The 22869-nt window shown below is 37.6% G+C and overlaps 1 protein-coding gene across 3 annotated transcripts in view; it reads right to left on the minus strand.

Moving 5' to 3' along the window:
* SHLD2 (shieldin complex subunit 2) overlaps positions 1–22869 on the minus strand; it is a 107766-nt gene that overhangs the window by 65533 nt on the left and 19364 nt on the right. The window contains exon 3 of one of the 3 annotated variants that reach the window (XM_060034661.1): positions 14004–14066. The exons of the other annotated variants lie outside the window; for them this stretch is intronic. The gene's annotated coding sequence lies outside the window, so the exon portion shown is untranslated. The remainder of the gene's footprint in view (positions 1–14003; positions 14067–22869) is intronic. 3 annotated transcript variants of the gene reach the window in all.

A 22869-nucleotide genomic window follows, 5' to 3' on the forward strand; every position in this document is an offset into this window, starting at 1 on the left:
TTGTTATAAAGCAGAAACTAACACACCATTGTAAAGCAATTATACTCCAATAAAGATGTAAAAAAAAATAAAAATAAAAATATTTTAAAAAACCAAGTGGAAGAGGGAGGAATATATTATTCTGACACATAGGTAGAAACAATTAGATATATTCAAATCAAGTGCATAAAATTCCTATGCTAACTAACTTCCTTCTCTAGAATCTTTGGGTTTTTCTCCAATAGTTTCTTCCCTTTAGCCTCAAATCTTTAAAAACAAAACAAACTAAACTCCCATGTTGCTTCTTTGTTCTCACTTCCTATTTATTCTTCAACCCACTTAAATATGGCTCTTAACTCCAATCATTTTGCTATAACGACTTTTACTATGGAAATCAATGAACTCTAATATCCAAATCCAAAGGTCAGTTTTCAACACTTATCTTACTGCCATTTGAGACTGTTTATCATTCCTCTTTCCTGAAACACTCTACTTTTTTTGATTCTCTGAGACCATCAAATTAGAATTCTTTTCTGCTTAAAAAACCAGAAAACTCTTGATTTATTAATTCAATCATTCACATAACAAATACTCAGTAGTGTGTGCCAGGCATCATGCTAAGCACTGGGAATTCAACAACAATAAAAAAGAGCTTTAAGGAGCTTATAGTCTAATGGGAGAGCTAAAATGACAACTGTAAAATAGAGAAATTGAGTAACCACAGGAATACATGCAGGGTGTCCCTAGGAGGGAGAAGCCTGGGGCAACTCAACCAAGTAAGACTGCCCATTACCTGCATTTTTCATAGGCTCTCTGGACTACGTTTAGTGACAAAATTTTGAAACTGAATTTAAATAATATTCATAAAAACGGAGTGCAATACAGTCCCAAGGCATCCCTGCACTCCACCCCAACACCGGAGCCAGTAAAGCAGCCTCCACTGTCTTACCCAAGGGACAGACCTGCAATAGGTAATCTCCAAAAGGTTTAAAAAGAGTGTAAGACATTCACTGCTTCTAGGTCCTCACTTAACATTTTCTCCTAAATGTCCTGCAATCTGACTTCTATTTTCTACCTCTATTAAGACAACAGTGAAGCCCAAATTGTCAAATAAGTATCCACAGTACTTCACCACTCCAACTGTGAAACTCTTTCCTTAGTTTCTAGAACACTACTCTTTCCTGACTAGTTCTTCTACCTCTCTGGTTTTCTTTCTCTCTTTTTCCTTGGGCCATCCTATCTTTTCATTCCATACAACGCTGCAGAATTCCATCCAGTTGCATTCATTTAACTACTAAATATCCAATTATGCTTTACCAGGCTATATTGAACCAACCACTCTCCCTAACATCAGACTTATATTTCTAGTATCATTATATCTGACACAATCACAGTAGATAAAAAAGAAATGTTCTTATGGAGGTTTCTCAGAAACCTAAAAATAGAACTACCATATGACCCAGTAATTCCACTCTTGGGTATATATCTAAAACCAACAAAAACACTAATTCAAAAAGATACATGCACCCCAATGTTCATAGCAGCATTATTTACAATAGCCAAGATGTGGAAGCAACTTAAGTGTCCATTGACAGATGAATGGATAAATAAGATGTGGTATACATATACAATGGTATATTACTCAGCCATAATAAAGGAAAGAAATTTTGCTATTTGCAACAACATCGATGGACTTGGAGAGTATTATGCTAAATGAAGTCAGACAGAGAAAGACAAATACTATAAGGTATCACTTATATGTGGAATCTAAAAAATAAAACATACTAGTGAATATAACAAAAAAGAAACAGACTCACAGATATAGAGAACAAACAAGTGGTTACCAGTGGGGTGTGGGAAGGGAAGAAGGACAAGATAAGGGGAGGGGATTAAGAGGTACACACTAGGGACTTCTCTGGTGGCACAGTGGTTAAGAATCTGCCTGCCAATGCAGGGGACACGGGTTCAAGCCCTGGTCCGGGAAGATCTTACATGCCGCGGAGCAACTAGGCCCGTGCGCCACAACTACTGAGCCTGTGCTCTAGAGCCCGCAAGCCACAACTACTGAGGCCGCATGCCACAACTACTGAAGCCTGCCTAGAGCCCGTGCTCCACAACAAGAGAAGCCACCGCAATGAGAAGCCCGTGCACTGCAACAAAGAGTAGACCCCACTCGCCGCAACCAGAGAAAGCCCACGCAGCAATGAAGACCCAATACAGCCAAAAATAAATAAATTAATTAATTTAAAAAAAAAGAGGTACACACTATTATGTATAAAATAAATAAATAAGCTACAAGGATACAACTCAGGGAATATAGCCAATATTTTATAATGGCTATAAATGGAATATAGCCTTTAAAAATTATGAATCACTATGTCATACACACAAAACATATAATATTGTACATCAACTATACCTCAATTAAAAAAAAAGAAAGCAATGTTCTATTTAGTCTCTTTCTTGAAGGGAAAAATCTGACTAAATGACCCTATATCCGACTAGATTCCATAGTTCTTGGGTTCAAGTTTGGGTTGAAGGTTATGAGGCCCAGAGGCCACAGATTCCCAAGATTCAGAGCTCTCCTTGCCTTCTAGGCAGGGGAAGTCGCTGAAGCACACAGGGGTGACACGAAGCAGTATTGAGAGTTCAGACAAGATCTCCCAGGACGAGAGATGTCTGAAATAAATTAAAGGTCTATAAAATACAAGGTTATTTGTATATAACAATTACTTTAGTCTGCCTTCACTTATTTGTCTGAATATATACCCGTGTACGTGTGGGACTCCCCCTTCCTGCTCAAAAGAAAAAAAACAAAAACTGACGTGAAAGTATGGTCCTGTTAATTCAAAAGAGAGTAATTTTTTAAAGAAGTCTTTATATCTAAGGCTGCAGCTAGTAACTCCTTTAATTTATAGGATTTGTGAGTCTGTGAGCAGGGGGATGCGATGTGGTGAGGCCAGAGGGAAACAAAATATTTATAGCAAAAATACACTGACTGAGAGTTAAGTTGTGAACACTGACATATTTCAATGATCTTTGGATAACTTTTGGGTGGACTCAGAGGGTTAAAGCTCATTAAGATACCAGATGAAACTTGCAAGTACATATCCATTACCATAGTTAATAATTATACAATTTCTCAATCGGCAGAAGGCCACTTTAGTCAGAAAGACCAATGCAACCATAGTCCTTTATCTTTAGAGTGGTCAGAGTCTGATGAATGGGTCAAAGATTTATAAAACAGGATGAACCATATCAGCAGGTTTGTCTTTGCAGAACACTGCAACTAAAAATGCTTGTTACAAAATATATGTGGTTAAAAGGGAGTGCTTTCTCCATCTTATTACCAACCTAAAAACTCATCATTATAAGGTCTTTCCATGTCAATTTTACCAAAAAAAACCGAGCATCATAAAGTTACTCAAAAGCATCAAATGACAACATGAAGAGGCAGCATAGGATTGTAATTAAAAGTATGGGTTTTGAAAAAAAAAAAAAAAAAGTATGGGTTTTGAAGCAAGATAGACATGGGTTAAAACCCTACTCTGCAACTTACTAAAAATGTAAACTTGAAATTGTTGAAGCTAGGTGAGATACATACATACATATATATATAGATAGATATAGATATTCTTTATATTTTTGTATATAGTTGAAAACATCCATAATAACAAAATTAATTTCTTTATATGTCCAGTGAGAATTGTCTCCTTATCTTTCAAATGAGAATAACATTCATCCCTATCTTACAGTGTTGCTGTGAGATGGGCACAGAGTACTTACTCAATAAAGATTTGAGTCTTAAACCTCAGGAACTCTACACATACATATCGATACTTGGTGACACATAAAAACCAGCCCATTGTATTTCAGGGGTTTTTTTTGGTGTGTATTTTTACATAGTTGTAACCATAAAATTGAAATAATTTTGTATTCTGCTTCAGTCCATGTAATGCTACTCTTTTATGTCAACCTGTAAATTCTTAAACATTTTTTAAAAATAAATTTATTTATTTATTTTTGTCTGCGTTGGGTCTTCATTGCTGCGCGTCGGCTTTCTCTAGTTGCCGTGAGCGGGGGCTACTCTTCGTTTTGGTGCACAGGATTCTCATTGTGGTGGCTTCTTTTGTTGCAGAGCGCAGGCTCAGTAGTTGTGGTGCACGGGCTTAGTTGCTCCACAGTATGTGGGATCCTCCCGGACCAGGGGACCCGTGTCCCCTTCATTGGCAGGCGGAATCTTAACCACTACGCCACCAGGGAAGCCATTCCTAATCTTTTTTTTTTTTTTTTTTTTGCGGTACGCGGGCCTCTCACCGTTGTGGCCTCTCCCGTTGCGGAGCAACAGGCTACGGACGCGCAGGCTCAGCGGCCATGGCTCACGGGCGCAGCCGCTTCGCGGCATGTGGGATCTTCCCGGACCGGGGCACGAACCCGTGTCCCCTGCATCGGCAGGCGGACTCTCAACCACTGCGCCACCAGGGAAGCCCCATTCCTAATCATTTTTAACGCTAGCTTAATATTTTCATAATGAATCTAATTTAGTTCACCATTACTCTCTAATTCACTCATTTGTTTCTAACTTGTCACTATTATAGCCATTGCTGCAATAAATAATTTGAGGAATTTAGCATTTCCTTTTAATTATTTTCTTGTGATAAATTCCCAGGTATGGAATTATTGGGTCAAAGATAATGTACATTGTTATAGCTCTTAATATTTATTATCGTGTTGCTTGCAAAAGAACTGGACAGTTTATAACACCACAATGGCCAAGAGTTCCAGTCTTACCACAACTTTGTTAGCATATTAAAAAGTAATTTTGGGACTTCCCTGGTGGTCCAGTGGGTAAGACTCCACGTTCCCAATGCAGGGGGCCCCGGTTCGATTACTGGTCAGGGAACTAGATCCCCCGTGCATGCCACAACTAAGACCCAGTGCAGCCTAAATAAATAAATAGAATTTTTTTTGAAGTAACTTTAATAGTGAGGGTACAGAGGTACTTCACTGGTGTTTCATTTGCATTTCTCCAATTATTTCCAAATTGAAAAAATAGTGAATTTTAAATTACATTTGGATTAAAATCCTTAATATATAGGGAATATGGAAGCATGTGCACACAGACACACAAAGTAATAGAAAAATGGGTTAAGAAGATAACCAGGTTGGGAATTCCCTGGCAGTCCAGTGGTTAGGATGCGGGCTTTCACTGCCTTGGATCCGGGTTCGGTCCCTGGTATGGGAACTAAGATCCCACAAGCTGCATGGTGCAGCCAAAAAATAAAAAAAGTGGATAACCAGGTTTATAGCACAGAAAAAAATACATGGTTAGAAACAAAGAAAACATTCAACCTCCTAATAAAATGAAATAAAATTTTATAAATGAATGAGAAAACATTTCTACCTATCAAACTTGCAAAGATTCATGAAAAGGGTACAAAGGTGCAGGGCAATAGCTTATACTAATAAGAGTTTAAACTAGTAAAATCCTTCTGGAGGGCAATATGGCAATGTATGTCAAAAGTCTTAAAATTCTGTATCCCTTTGACCCCATAATTATACTTCTAGGGATCTAACCTATAGAGAAAAACATCGTATACACTCTCATAGATTTAGCTACAAGGATGTTCACAGCAGTATCATGTAAAATGTTAGAAAAGTGAGGAAAACGTGCATTGACTGAGGTCTGATAAATTATGGCACATCCATACAAAGGCAAAACTATATAGCCATTTAAAGTCATGAAGATATGTATTACCACAAAAAATTTTCCTTAATATACTGCTATGTAAAACAAGGAGACGATAGAAGATTATATATGGAAAGATTTTATTTTAATTTATTTTTTTAAAAACAGTATTCAAGGGGCTTCCCTGGTGGCGCAGTGGTTGAGAGTCCGCCTACCGATGCAGAGGACACAGGTTCGTGCCCCGGTCCGGGAAGATCCCACAGGCCGCGGAGCGGCTGGGCCCGTGAGCCATGGCCGCTGAGCCTGCGCGTCCAGAGCCTGTGCTCCGCAACGGGAGAGGCCACAACAGTGAGAGGCCCGCGTACTGCCAAAAAAATAAATAAAAAATAAAAACAGTATGCAGGGGCTTCCCTGGTTGTGCAGTGGTTGAGAATCCACCTGCCAATGCAGGGGACACGGGTTCAAGCCCTGTTCTGGGAAGATCCCACGTGCAGCGGAGCAACTAAACCCGTGTGCCACAACTACTGAGCCTGCGCTCTAGAGCCCGCGAGCCACAACTACTGAGCCCACATGCCACAACTACTGAAGCCTGCATGCCTAGGGCCCGTGCTCTACAACAAGAGAGGCCACCGCAATGAGAAGCCTGCTCACCGCAATTAGAGAAAGCCCGCGCGCAGCAACGAAGACACAACACAGCCAAAAATAAAAATAAATAAAATAAATTTATTAAAAAAAAACAGTATTCAGGTTACTACTATTTACATTGAAGTTAGAAACCATTTCTACAGTTTCCACGTGTTCTCCATAGTGACTGATACAAGTGGTGCTAAAAAAGAAATAGTTCTATTCTTTAACCTCATTCAATCAATCCAATTTATCTTAATTCACTGTGCTAAGAAATAACATTGAATATTAGTAACCCACCTACCATGCACATTCATGGTAAACTTGTCACTCTTACAAATACCCAATAGTTACTAAATGCTACTATCTGAATTTCCTACTTAAAAAGATAAAATGTTGCCACATTTTATGTCACTAAAGGGTATAAGACACACCATCTGCCCTCAAAAACAAAATCAATTGAAGTTTAAAGCTATTACTCATTCTTGTATCTAAAATAATAGCTACTAAAACAAACCTTTAAGCAGACAATTGATTTCTTAAATCTTTTTGCATAAGCTCTCATTTCCTTTGCGACAGGCTTTGGTTTTTCAAGTGAGAGATTTGTAATCATGTTCTCATCACCACCTGAGGTACCCTATGATTAGTGCGGTGCAGTGAGCCTCTTAGTCCTGCTTGCAATGCAGTAGGAATTTCTTCCTCCCAGCCCCTATTCCAGGCATTTTCCTTCTACCAGTAAGTATTTAAACAGGAAGTGACCCTTAATCTAGCTGCTCTTCTGCCTTAAAGAATAGGGTGACCGGACATCCTGATCTGCCCAGTATGGTCCTAGTTTAAGCATGCTGTCCTGGTGTCCTGTTTCGTTGGTCTCCCTTCTCACTCTTAAAAATGTCTCGGTTTAGGAATAAATTACATGGTGTCCTAGTTAAGAACCATATAAATACACGAATAAATGTCCTATTAGTGAAGAGTGTGCCTCCTAATACATTTTATCAGAAACATTATAACAATAGTTAGGAACAACTTAAGAAATAAAGAGAAACACTCTGTTTCATTTTCCTGTAACAAGTTTTTAAAAATAAAACACTAATAGAAATAAGGCTGAATTGCATCTAAAATATATAATATGCATTTAAGAAATCTCACAACACAGATAAAAATTAAATGAGGTAGAAAAGAGAATTAACCTGCTTGGCAGCTAAAGAATCTAGCTTCGGGTTCTGGGTAATGAGGCCGCAGATACAGGTATAAAATCTTTTGGATCCAGTCTTCCTAGAAAATATCTCAGACAGCAAGATGTCAACTTATCCAAGACTCACACTTCCTAAGGGAAGTCAAAGGAGCAATCCTAAAATGTCACACTTCACTCCCCCATCTCCCACACTATGTAACTGCAAAAGAACTAAACTGTAAGATTAGTAATCATGACCTCAAGCAAAACATGGGTCCCAGGGGTCTGCCTGCCAACACCTGTACTTGCTCTTATCTCCACCCACCCCCTAAAAAAGGTGAAAAACACAAAATCAAGGAAAAAAAAAAAAAAAACTTTGCAACTTCAGTCCTGACATTCCTTTGTAAAAAGTCCATGTTCATCTCAGCAAATGGCAACTCCTTTCTCCCAGTTCCTCAAGCCAAAAACCTTGGTATCCTCTCTGACTTCTCTCTTTCTCTCATACTTCCAATTTGTCATCAAATCCTTTTAGCCCTACCTTTAAAATTCATTCAGAACTTGACCACTTTTCTCCACCTTCACCTGCTCCTGCCCTGGTTCAAATCACCATCATCTGGATTATTTGCAGTCACCTGATTTTCCTTCTTATTCTACTGCCTCCTCAGAAAACAGGTTTATAGAAGTGAAGGGAACTTGCCCCAGGTCACACAGCCTGCTGGCAGTGGAGCCAAGACTGGAATGAGGAAATCAAACTGCAGAGCCTAAAATCTTAACCAGTCTACCACACTGCCTCTCTGGGTTTTTGACTTTGCACAACTGTGGAGCTAGAATCCAAGCCGGAACGCTGCCATTAAGTCATATGAAACACACTCAGAAAACACTGGTGGAACTTCCCTGGTGGCACAGTGGTTAAGACTCTGCCTGCCAATGCAGGGGACATGGGTTTGAGCCCTGGTCCAGGAAGATCCCACATGCCTCGGAGCAACTAAGCCCGTGCGTCACAACTACTGAGGCTTTGCTCTAGAGCCCATGAGCCACAACTACTGAAGCCCACGCACCTAGAACCCATGCTGCACAAGAGAAGCCACCGCAATGAGAGGCCCACGCACCACAACGAAGAAGAGTCCCCTCTCGCCACAACTAGAGAAAGCCTGAGCACAGCAATGAAGACCCGATGCAGCCAAAAATAAATAAATAAATAAATTTATGTTTTTTAAAAAAGCACTGGCTTATCTAGAGAGGTAAGAAAAGAACTTCAACATAAAGGAGCTACATTATCAAAGAATTCCACTTAGAAGGTTTACTGTAAAGTTAATAATGAAGTGAATAATAAATAGCTTTTAAGAGGACCTCTCTTTCTCTTTCTTAATACCTTCCTTCAAATCTGACAAATTTTCTCTCTCTCTCCCTCCCTCCCTCCCTCTCCCTCTCTCTCCCTCTCTTTAGTCATCTGGCAATGGGATGATAAATTTCCTAGACATTAAATATTCAAATTTAAAAACGTGTTGCTGGGAATTCCTTGGCGGTCCAGTGGTTAGTACTCTGCGCTTCCACTGCAGGGGGCATGGGTTCGATCCCTGGTCAAGGAACTAAGATCCCACATGCCACAACATAGCCAAATAAATAAATAAATAAAAATAAAAACCTGTTGCTTAGCAAGTTAAAATATACAGAGTAAATGTAACAAACCATAGATGACAGACCTACTTGCCTGACCTAAACCACTTTCTTCCTTTCACCTTAAATACCCCAAGGTATACCTCAGCATCTATGTGCACTAGCTGTTCCCTCAGCCTTAAACGTTCTTCCCCTAGACTCTTGTTCACTATTTTTAAAATTTGAAGTATAATTAAACATTCAATAATAGGCACAGGTCTTAACAGTTCTGTTCGATGACTATTGACAATGGTCTACACCCATGTAACCATCACCCAAAACAAAATACAGAACATTCCCATGATCTCAGGAAGTTCTTTCATGTCTTTTTCTAAACAGCTTCCTTCCCTTCCCAACCTACAATTATCTTCTGATTTCTATCACTACAGAATAGTTTTGTCTTTTCTTGAACTTCATATAAACAATACAGTATATGCTCATTTATGTCTAGTTCCTTTCACTTAACACAATGGTTTTGAGATTCACCTGTGTTGTTGGGTGTATCAGGTGTTGGGTACTGTGAATACACCACACACACAAAATACACCACAAGTTGTTTATCCATTTTCCTGTACATGGACATTTCAGTTGTTTCCAGTTTGGGGCTTTTATGAATAAGACTGCTATGAACATTCTTGAATTCATAATTTTGAGGAAATATGTTTTCATTTCTCTTCATTAAAGGGGTAGAATGTTAAATCATAGGATGTATATATGTTTAACTTCCGTAGAAAATGCCAAACAGCTCTCCAAAGTAGCTATACTATCTGGCACACCCATCAGCAATGGATGAATTCCAGTTGCATCACATCATGCCCAACATTTAGTATCTTCAGCCTTTCTCTTGTTAGCCACTCTAGAGTGTGTGAGACAATATCTTATTATGAATTTACTTTGCATTATTTCCCTGTTGACTAAGTGTTGTTGACTACCTTTGCAAGTGCTTATTGGTCATTAGTATATCCTCTTTGGGGAAGTCTGTTACTGGGTTATTCCTCTTTTCCTCATTTTACTATTGAGTTATTGCACTTCTTTACATACCCTAGATATAAGTCCTTTGACAGATAGATATGCTGGAAATTTTTTTCCCTACTCTGGACTTACCTACTCTTTTTCTTAGTGGTATCTTTTATTACTTTTTAAAATATTTATTTGGCTGTGCTGGGTCTTAGTTGTGGCACGTGGGATCTTTAGTTGTGGCATGAGAACTCTTAGTTGTGGCATGTGGGATCTAGTTCCCTGACCAGGGATCAAGCTTGGGCCCCCTGCATTGGAAGTGTGGAGCCTTAGCCACTGGACCACGAGGGGAGTCCCTTAGTGTTATCTTGTAAAAGCCAGTAATGTTAAATTAGTTGAGGTCCAATTTATCAATTTTTTTTCTTTTACGTATCTTTTTTCTTTTAGGATCTTATCCAATAAATATTTGAATACTCCAAAGTCATAGGGATATTCTCTTTTTTTTTCTTCTAGAAGCTTTGACATTTTAAAAATATGTCCACAAATTATTTGATACTCCTCCCTTCAGGAGGTGAGGCTTAATTCCTCTACCCTTAAACATGGGCTGGAGTAATGAGTAGAATATGGTGGAAGTGATGGTATGTGACTCCCAAGACTTTGTCATAAAAGGCAATGCCACTTCCTCCTTGTGCTCCCTCTTTGATCACTTACTCTGAGGGAAGTCAGCTGCCGTGTTATGAGGGCACTCAAACAGCCCTAAGAATAGGCTCATGTGGTGAAGAACTGAGTCTCCAGCCAATAGCCAGTGAAGAGCTGAGGCCTCTAGCCAATAGCCGTGCGACATAAGCCATCTTAGAAGGGGATTCTCCAGCCCCAGTCAAGCCTTCAGATGATTACATTCTTGCTAAAATCTTGGCTACAACTGGATGAGAGACTCTGTGCTAGAATTACCTAGCTAAATTCCTCCTGTATTCCTGACACAGATTAACTGTAACATAATAAATATTTGTTACTTTAAGCCAGGAAGTATTGGGAAATTTGTTATGAAGTGAGAGATAATACAGAAATTGTATCGTTTTTGCTTTTGCATTTTAGATAAATGATCCACTGCAAATTAGTTTCTGTGTATGGAATGAGTTGAGGTGATAGTTCATTGTTTTCCATATAGATATCAAGTTAGAGCAACATTTGTCTTTCTTTCTCCCATTGGACTGACTTGGCACTTTGGTGGGAAAATGTATGAGTCTATTTCTGAGATCTCTATTGTATATCACTGATCTAAATGTCTATCCTTATGCCAACACTACACTGTCTTGATTACTGTAGCTCTGTGGAAAATCCTGACATCAGTAAACAAAAGTCCTCCAATTGCCTTTTTCAAAATTATTTTGGCTATTCTTAGACCTTTACATCTTGGTAAGTTTATAGAATTGTCTTATCTATTTCTTCAAACAAAGCCTACTAGGATGTTAAAGAAGACTGAATTGAATCTATCGGTCAATTTAGAGAGAATTCCATCTTAATGTTAAGTCTTCCAATCCGTGAATATGGAATATCACCATTTATCTGGGTTTTTTTTTAAACTTACATTAGCAATGTTTCTACCTTTTCAGTGTTGAGAGCATATCCTTAGTTACATTTATTCATAGGTATTTACTTTTTTTTATGCTATCAGAAATAACCATTTTTATTTCAGTTTTCAAATAGTTCATTGCTAATATTGAGAACTACAAATTATTTTCATATAGTGATTTTGCTAAATTCACTTATTAAAATTGTTTTTTGTAGATTCCATAGGGTTTTCCATGTACACAATCATGTCATATGTAAGTAACAGTTTTACTTCTTTTCTAATTTTTATGCTTAATTATGTTCTTTTTCTTGACTTATTACACTTTCTAGGACCACTAGTTCAATGTTGAATAAAGGTGATGAAAGAGAAATATATATCCATATTACTGCTTTAAAACCTTTAGGATCTATAGCTAAGGTTGGCAAATGTTTTCTACAACAGGTCACAAAGTAAGTATTTTATGCTTTGCAGGTCATACCGTCTGTTACAATTATTGTACACTGTGGATGTAGCAAGAAAGCAGCCATGGACAATACATAAACAAATGAGCATGGCTATGTTCCAATAAAACTTTACGGTCACCGAAATTTGATTTTCCTACTTTCACATGTCACAAAATATTAGTCTCCTTTTGATTCTTTTTCAGCCATTTTATTACATATAGACCATTCTAGGTCACAAGCCACACAGGAACAGGTAATGGGCTGGATGTGGCCTACAAGCTGAAGTTTGCTGATCTCTGGTTTAGACCATTGATTTGAGAGCTTTCTTCTTTCCTAATATAAGAATTTAATGCAATGTTTCCCTCCAAACAGTGCTTAATGGCACTACTATTTGTTTCATTTGTGCTTTGTACTGGTTTTTTAGCCATCGCTATAGGATTGTCAATTTACATCTTTAACTTTACACAGTCTTCAAATAACATACAGCCAGCCTGCCATATACATGGGTTCCACATCTGCAGACTCAACCAACTGCAGATCAAAAAAAAAAACAAAACCCAGAAAGTTCCAAAAAGCAAAACTTAAAATTTGTTGCATGCCAGCAACTATTAACATAGCATTTACATTGTATTCACAACTATTTACATAGCATTTACCTTGTATTAGGTATTATAAATAATCTAGAGATGACTTAAAGTATACAGGAGGATGTGCATAGGTTACATACAAATACTGTGCCATTTTACATAATGGACTTGAGAAATCTGAGGCTTTTGGTATCCAAGGGAGGTCCTGGAACCACTTCCCGGGGATAACAAAGAATGACAGTACCACTTAACCTGTTCTAAGAACCTTACAACAGCATTGATTCCCAATCTGAATGTTATACTCAGGCCAAATTATTTATCAAGGTTAAGAGGGAAATAAAGGCATTTTCAGAAATGCAACATATCAAATAATTTGCCTCCCATTCACCCTTTCTTCAGCAAATTGTGGGAGTAAACCAAGAAGGAGGAAGACATAGAACAGAAGAAACAGAAGATCCAACACAGAAGAAAAGGAAATGCCTAGAATGATAGCTGGGCACTATGAGAAAATGGAAACCACTCCAGACTGGAGCACGTTACTCTGGAGGGACTTCTCTGAGATGACGACATTGACAGAATAAATTATGTGAAAGAAAACAGGAAATTTGGGCAACTGGTAGCAAATTTTGAGTTGAGTTAGTGATAAGGACACAAAAAGCCATATAAACAAGTTATGTCCCAAACTGAAAGCATCAAATACATTACTTGAAAAATCACAGGTAAACACAAAACAGCTAGAAGTTGAGAGTGGTTACCTGAGAAGGGGAAGTGAAGGTGGGGACCAAGAAGTACTGTCTGTCTGGACAATCCCTGACAAACTACTTGGCTCATTAAACTGTATAACTCTGAAGAAGAAAAATATGGAAGATAAGGAAATAAGGTACTTAAGGATTTCCCAAGGACATAAAACCATCTTGGCAACTAAATGTGACCTCTGGAAACCAAGAAGTCTAACAAAATTGTCCTGCAAAATAGAAAACAACACAAACGAATGCATTTGATGGGTCGAAAAGGGCAAGAAAAAAGCAACATTACGCCTGTGCTATCATAACTCTTGTCAAATGCGTGACGTCAAGAGCAGAAATCCCTAGGTTTCTGTGCTTCAGTTCCCCCGTCTATAAAGTGTGTGTAACAGTATCCCTCTCCCAGGACTGTAATGAGGCTTCAACCCAATAATGAACATAAAGTGCTTACAGCAGTGTTAGAAATAAATATTAACACAGTTAATACTTTAACTCTTTTTAAATAACTGAAATTATTTTTTATCTCAAATCATTCAACTTAATTGTCACAATGATACTGAAAAGTTTATTTGAATGCTTACCTTGTCTATTCAAACATCAAGGCCTCTAACCCTTTCCCATATCTCCAAAAAGGGTGGGGGGCTCTGTGGGGGGAAGAAGATAAACTGTCTGATGACCCAAGAGAAACAGAAATAACAATTAATGAAGGCTGTCTCTAAAGATGCTTATCATTCTGAAGAACTAAGTGCACCTGAAAAACTACTCAGGATACCAGGCTTTATCTTACACTTCTTAGTTGATTATGATCAATCATTCACTCACTAAGTTAGTCAGCAATTAGAACTGAAAACTTGGTCCTAACTATACAATAACTCAATAATGCTGAGACCAGCATTTTTCCACTTCTAAAGAGATAAAGTCTCCAACTTGTGCTCTCCAAGTTCAGTTCTACTTTGTTATGAAACCTGAGAAACATTTTTCCAAAGGAAAAAAGTATGAAATAAAGTTCAGATCCTGGGCAAGAAATAAAGGCCAATTTAATCCACATATACCTAAGAACCGTGGAAAAAAGAAAAGAATAAATATAACCATGTTAGGTGGCTTTCAATCTCTTGTGCTCTAACAGCTAGCAAAAAAATAGTTACTTAAGAGTTGTCCCACACTTTGTTTTATTCATCTTTGGATCCTTGTAAACATAAACAGTATGTAACAGAGTACCTGACTTCTATTAGAAGCTTAAAATATTTATTTAACAAATGAATAACTAGAATTAAGAGTACTATTTGAACTATACTCTTTTTATGGAGAAATACACTACAATTTGCAATTGAAGGAACATTTTCCTTTATCTTGGCAACAAGATCAGAGTTTGAACACCAAGAACAATAAAGCCTGGGCAGATACTCCATCTACATAATAGTCATTTCTCCTAGAAATCACATTTTGGTCACAGATCACTCCTACTGTTTTGAAGTATGTATAAATCACTAAGTTGGGTTTCATAATATAAAACTTGACCTCCAAAATTCCCTGCTTCTTTCCCTTCACCAATATCTTATATAAAAATTGCAGCCATCAATATTTTATCTGGGAGGATTCCCCCCCCAGTTTTATTGAGATATAATTGACATATAACATTGCATTAGTTTAAGGTATAGGGTATAATAATTTGATATATGTATATACTACAAAATGATTACCACAATAAGTTAACAACCATCACCTCACATAGTTATAAATTTTTTTTCTTGTGATGAGAACGCTTAAGATTTACTCTGTTCGCAATTTTTAAATATTTAATGTAGTACTGTTAACTATAGTCACCATGCTGTACATTACACCTCCAGAACTTATTTATCTTATAACTGACGTCTGTACCTTTTGACCACCTTCCCCTATCTCCCCAGGCCCACCCCTCTGACAACCACCAATCTGTTCTGTTTCTGTGCCTTCAGTTTTTTTAGATTCCACATTTAAGTGATATCATAAAGTATTTGTCTTTCTTGGTCTGGCTTATTTTACTTAGCATAATGCCCTTGAGGTTCATCCATGTTGTTGCAAATGGCAGGATTTCCTTATTTTTATGGTTGAATAATACCCCATTGTATATATACACACCACATTTTCTTTTTTTTTAAAATGATTTGGCCTCCCAGGTCCAAGTCAGTATTTTTTCTTTTTTTGTAATTAATTATTTATTTTTGGCTGTGTTGGGTCTTTGTTGCTGCGCATGGACCTTCTCTAGCTGCATCAAGTGGGGTCTGCTCTTCGTTGTGGTGCGTGGGCTTCTCATTGTGGTGGCTTCTCTTGTTGCAGAGCACGGGCTCTAGGTGCGCGGGCCTCAGTAGTTGTGGCTTACGGGCTCTAGGTGCGCGGGCCTCAGTAGTTGTGGCTCACGGGCTCTAGAACGCAGGCTCAGTAGTTGTGGCACATGGGGTAGGTAGTTGTAGCTCGCAGGTTCCAGAGCACAAGTTTCAGTAGTTGTGGTTCTCAGGGTCTAGAGCACCGGCTCAGTAGTGGTGCACGGGCTTAGTCGCTCCACGGCATGTGGGATCTTCCCAGACCAGGGCTCAAACCCATGTACCCTGCATTGGCAGGCGGATTCTTAACCACTGCACCACCAGGGAAGTCCCATACACCACATTTTCTTTATCCATTCAGCCATCAATGAACACCTAGGTTATTTCCATGTCTTGGCTATTATAAATAATGCTACAATGAACATGGGGGTGCAGATATCTCTTCAAGACAGAGATTTCACTTCTTTAGAATATGTTCCCCAAAGTGGAATTGCTGAATCACACAGTAATTCTATTTTTTAATTTTTTGAGGTCGATTTTTTTAATCTAAAATTTATTTTTAAATTTTTTTGAGGTAGAAAGCAGTTTCTATACTACCTCTAGGCAGTACCAAAGGTTATCAACTGAAAAATTAATACAATGGACCAAAAAATGTAATAAAAAACACTTATTAAAAGATTCAATACTCAGGGACTTCCCTGGCGGTCCAGTGGTTAAGACTCCATGCTTCCACTGCAGGGGGCACAGGTTCAATCCCTGGTCAGGGAACTAAGATCCTGGATGCCAGGTGCAGCATGGCCAAAAAAAAAAAACCAAGATTCAATATTCAGAAGAAATTCTGTTTAAAACCCAACATTTCTCTAGTTCAAATGCCAACTACCTATACTTAAACATTCCAGAAATGAAAGTAGATAAAATTACCCAACCCAATAACATAAATTATGTTAAGAACAAAAATAATTGCAAAACAACTGAAAATTATAGGTTAACATTACAGAATTTAGTAAACAATGAATTGGATGTCCACATTGCAAAGCTGACTTCCATAGTTTAAAACCTGAGTTTACCTAAAAAAGAACACCCTTAATTTTTCATTACTCAAAAAAACAACTCAATCTCTATGATACATCCTTAAAGAAATAAAGATTAATTTAGCCTAGAGAGCCAGGGTTCACATCAAGCTTTATGGAATGACTGATAATCACATTTCTTCTTCCAAACATAAAATTCATGTGGATTGTCACCTTAAATGAGAAAGGCATGAAAAGAAAGTAAGCTCCAATCTAGCATTAGAAATTACTCCATAAATACCCTTTCTGCTTTGAAAGTATATTTCCCCAATGAAACCAATATACTTTATTTCTTTATAATGATTTCATTTCATGTAAATTTATGAAGGTTGTATAAATATTTGTTAGAATAGGAGTTTGTTTGAATAGTTGATAATGACTAGTGAGAACAAGAGACAAGGGTAGCATCATCAGCAGAGGAGACAAAAGCATCTCTAAAGCATCCACTACATTAACACAACATTTTTTACACAAAGATTTTTAAGTAAGGTCTTTATGTGGTATTTTTGAAAAATATTTTTATATCCAAGAAAATTTAAACATAAGCAATTAAATCTACTTTTAATTTTTTAATTGTTTTTTATGTTGAATTTTGATTAAGAATGTTTTCTGTAGAAAGACCAGATCAGTTTCTCTGCTTTAGTAAACTGTATAATAAAATATGAAACTCATTAAGGAAAAGCAAAGCAGGAAACTTAATATGTCACTTTTAGACACCTATCCTTAGGTGAAAGTAAACAGCATTAATTCCAAGCATTTCCAAACTTTTAGGAGAAGTGGGTGGGTGAAGGAACAAGAGAGAATAAAAACTCACACTACTTCTATAGTGTAGGTTTATATTTTAATGTTTTCATTCTGAAAAGCAAATGAGACAAATTGAGACTTCCACCTGGCTTGCCAGAATGACTCTCATGAGTACTAACATGCTTAGGTTAACATTTTCATAAACTTTTTTCTCATTTCTTCCAAGTATCTTAAATAACACTAAAAACTACATAACATGATGCAGCTGCTTCGGAAAAACTGTTTGACAGTTCCTCAAAAAGTTAAACATAAAGATATCACATAACCCAGTAATTACATCCTAGGTATACACCAAGGAGAATTGAAAACATATGTCCACAAAAACCTGTAAATGAATGTTCATAGCAGCATCATTCCTATCAGTCAAAAAGTGGAAATAACCCAAACATCCATCAACTGATGAATGGATGAACCAAATGTGGTATATCCTCACAATGGAATATTATTCAGCCCAGAAGAGCTACAAAGTACTGATATGCCACATCACAGGTAAACTCTGAAAACATGCTACACTAAAGGAACCAGACACATAAGGCAATATATCGTATGATTCTATTTATATAAATTACTCAGAACAGGCAACTCCATAGAAATATAAACAGATATATGGCCGCCAGGGGCTAGGAGAAGGGGGAAAACTTAAGAGGGGTTTCCTTTGAGGGCGATGAAAAAGTTCTGGAACTAGATAATGGTGATGGTTGCACAACACTGATTATACTCAAAGCCACTGAAACTTTTATGCTATGTGAGTTATACTTTAATTAATGAAAGAAACCCTACAAAACCAAAAACAGATGTTAACATCTTATCAGAGAAAGTTAACTTCCAAAATAAATGATGATTATTTTGGTATTTCTTTAAAAACCTTATTGTTAATTTGATATGGACATTAGAAACATTTTTATTTATATATTTATTTATTTTGGTTGTGCCAGATCTTAGTTGTGGCATGCAGGATCTTCCACGCCTTGTGCGGGATCTTTGTTGCCGCATACAGGATCTTTAGCTGTGGCATACGGATCTTTAGTTGTGGCATACGAATTCTTAGTTGGGCATGTGGGATCTAGTTCCTTGACCAGGGATCGAACCTGGGCCCCCTGCGTTGGGAGCATGGAGTCTTAGCCACTGGACCACCAGGGAAGTCCCTAGAAACATTTTCAGAAATAAACCTTTTTCTATAATGCCCAATACCATCCTTAAGCTTTTCTATTTGTCAGGAATTCGCATAAAAATCTTTTATTGCCAGCTTTGCAATGCTTAGTCTGCCAGGGTAGGAATCAATTTTATATAATATCTAAAGAAGTCAAGTGAGTTTTAAAATAGGCAGAATGTTTTATTAAATTTGGCTTACCAATATCGTATGTTGAATTTTAGTACAGGAGAGGAACATGTTTATTTCTAATGAAGAAGTTCAGCAAAAGATGAAAAACTTTTTATTTTATTTATTTATTTATTTATTTTTTGGCTGCACTGGGTCTTCATTGCTGTGTGCGGGCTTTCTCTAGTTGTGGCGAGTGGGGGCTACTCTTCATTGTGGTGCGTGGGCTTCTCCTTGTGGTGGCTTCTCTTGCTGTGGAGCACAGGCTCTAGGTGCATGGGCTTCAGTAGTTGTGGCTCAGGGGGTTAGTTGCTCCGCAGCATGTGGGATCTCCCAAGACCAGGGCTTGAACCCGTGTCCCCTGCACTGGCAGATGGATTCTTAACCACTGCGTCACCAGGGAAGTCCCAAAATACTTTTAATTTATTATTTATTTATTTATTTAAGATTTATTTACTTTATTCTTGGCTGTGTTGGGTCTTAGTTGCGGCACACGGGATCTTTGTTGCGGTGCGCGGGCTTCTCCCTAGTTGTGGCATGAGAGTTTTTTTCTTCTTCTCTAGTTGTGGTACGCAGGCTTCAGGGCACGTGGGCTCTGTAGTTTGCGGCACACAGGCTCTCTAGTTGAGATGCACTAGCTCAGAAGTTGTGGCGCACTAGCTCAGAAGTTGTGGCGCGCGGGCTTAGTTGCCCCGTGGCATGTGGGATCTTAGTTCCCTGACCAGGGATCAAACCCACGTTCCCTGCATTGTATGGCGGATTCTTTACCACTGGACTACCAGGGAAGTCCCCCGAAAAACTTTTTAGACAGCAAAATTTACCTGGTCTGCTTTAGCCCTCATGAAGCTATCTCTGACATTCATTTTTTTAAATTTTGATATTCAATACAGAAAAGCAACATCCAAAAAAAAAAAGGGCCATGCCAAATGCAATAATAGCCCATTAATTTATTTTACCTCAAATATAATAGAAAATACCACTTCTGCTGAACCTGATTCTAGGCAAGGTAAAATTCAGTCGCCTACATAATAATTTGCCCAGTGTCCATTCACAATCTTCCTGCTTGCTCTTAATGGCATTTGAGTAGAGTAGGCTCTCAATCTACATGAATTAATTATGTAAATTATCAGATTAAATAACAGTTTCAACTTAAAATAATAACATCTATTTGGGGCCTATGCGAACCAGGCAATGGAAATAGAGGCTTTATATATTTAACTCATTTCTGCTCACAATACCTTACAGAGAGGTTAAGTAACTTCCCTAAGGTCACAACACTAGTACACTGCAAAGCCAGGATTCAAACCAAGGTCTGTCAGACATAGAATCATTTTTGCTAAAACATTCCAAGTGTGGGCTACAAAGGAATATAATTTCAGTTTAATTGGCAAACATTCATCTTATCTCTTTAATACAGCTTCTAAATGTTTAGGTAATGAGAAAGAAAAAGAGTGCTTGAAAAGAACATTACGGAAGAATGAAGTGATGTGCCTGGGGAAACATGCAGTGCACTGTTTGCCTACTATGTGCCATGTGCTGGACTGGCTATTTTAATGCATGAACACTTAATTGTTACAATACTGGGAAGTAAATATTGATGCCTCCTTTTTTACGTAAGAAACTGAAGTTTAGAAGGTGCAAGAAGGGCCAAGGTCACAGAAGTTGCAAGGCACATAGTTGGGATTAGAAACCAAATTCAGTCAGTCAATAAATATTTACTGAGTGTTTACTATGTACCAGGGCTATACGAGGCACTTAGAATAGAATATTAGAGATCTCCCACATACAGCTCAAACGAAACCCATCTTCTTTTTGCTTAGGCAGTAAATCATTGTGAAATTTAAAAATCCCCATAGATTTTTCTTTTAGTAGCTTTGTTTTAAATGATTATTCATGCTTTGGTTATACATGTTAAGTACTGTCCCTAAAGCCAGAAGTTGATTGCCATAAAAACTGAATAAGCCTCCAGTAGATAATGTGAAAATATAAGCAATTCTGTCCTCCTGCATGATTTTGACCATATTGCTAGATAGAGAACACCACTTTGGAAAATATACTTCTTATGTTCTGAAGGATAATTTAAACCATTAAGCATTTTACAAAGCTTTTGAAGGTCAGATTTTAAATGACAACAGTGAAATTTCAAAAAGAACAGGAAAAGTCAGCACCAAAGCTAGTTTAACATTAATAATAAGTGATCTAATAAATAGGTCTATGTTTGCCTAGTCAGGTTTTGCTTATTATGCCAGTTGGAAAGCCGGAAGGAAACTGGTTTTAACTCCCATACAACCTGTATCATGACAACACCACTTTATCAGAAATGTAGCTGATATCAGCATAATGCTGAGACAGTTCAAATTTAAAACTGATTTTTCTTTTCCAACTATTTTCATAATCATTAATGGTATACAGAATCGAGATAACTTAAGAAAAGAAAAAAAGAAGGGTAATTAACATTTACTGTGACCCTTCTATGTGCCAGATACTACTTTTAATTCTCACAGCCACCTTAACCTTTTAGAGGAAGAAACAGAAGTTTTGAGAAATGAAGTACCTTTTCTAAGATTACATAACTAAGGGTTTCCTGGTGGCGCAGTGGTTGAGAATCCGCCTGCCGATGCAGGGGACATGGGTTCGTGCCCCGGTCCAGGAAGATCCCACGTGCCGCGGAGCGGCTGGGCCCGTGAGCCATGGCTGCTGAGCCTGCGCGTCCAGAGCCTGTACTCCGCAACGGGAGAGGCCACAACAGTGAGAGGCCCGCATACCGCAAAAAAAAAAAAAAAGATTACATAGCTAATAAAAAGGCAGAGCCAAGGTTCAAACTCTGATGTCAATTATTATAATGCTCCATGGCACTAAATACCTGTCAGTTTCTTAATTTATTTTTAAAACTTTATGATAACATTAGAGCAGAGAAAGCAGAGTAAAGTAATGATTTGGATTATGAACTGTTTTAGTACCTCAAAAGTACTAAAGAGTGATGTCGCCCTTTTAAAAATTCCTATGACGGTGACTGTGAAAGAGAATATAAAATACCTTCAAGTCAAAATATTAGGCTTTTGAGTAGAAAAAAAGTAACAAATAAATAAGTATACATTTAATATTATCAAAAGAGAACCAAGTTAAAAAAAAAATAGTTCTATTCTAAAGCAACACTTTTTGAAAGATCACCAGCGTAGGCTGGCTCGAAGCAGCATTTTTCAGAGTTAACTTCATGGAAGACTAATCCCTATAAAAATATTGAAAGATAATGAGTTTCCACAGTCAAACAAGTTTGAGAAATGCCGGACTTAACACTAAACCAGTTTCTTCACTGGTTACAAGCAGTACAACATAGTGCCCGGAGCCCGCTGGAGTCAGACTATCTGGGTTTCAATCCCTGCTCTTCCACCTCCTGGCCTAGCCATGAGATTTGGAACATGTTATTTCACTACTCTGGGTCTCAGGTTTCCCACCAGTTAAAAAAAAAAAAAAAAGGAGACAATTGCAAAGACAGATTTGTTGTAAAAATTAGAAAGATTAATACATCTGGGGTTGAGATATGGGGTATATGTATATGTATAGCTGATTCACTTTGTTATAAAGCTGAAACTAACACACCTTTGTAAAGCAATTATACTCCAATAAAGATGTTTTAAAAAAAAAATCTGGGGTTCTTAGAACAGAGCCTTAAAATAATAAGTGCTTGATAAATGTTAAATTATTAGTAGTAACATCATTTCCCTGAGCCTTTATTAACCTGATAAAAGTTGATGCTCATCATGAATCTCCAAGGAGTCAAGGGATATACCTAGTATGCAGTTTCCCAAACTTACATGATAGAACCCACTTTTCCACAGACCATCCCTCAAGGCTGATTAATGTCTTTTAAAATCAAAACAAAACAAACAAAAAACACTATGAGAAACAATAAAGAATTCCATCACTAAAATTAAATCTGTTTAAAAAAAACACA

Source organism: Delphinus delphis, chromosome 16, assembly GCF_949987515.2.
Source record: "Delphinus delphis chromosome 16, mDelDel1.2, whole genome shotgun sequence".
NCBI lineage: Eukaryota > Metazoa > Chordata > Mammalia > Artiodactyla > Delphinidae > Delphinus > Delphinus delphis.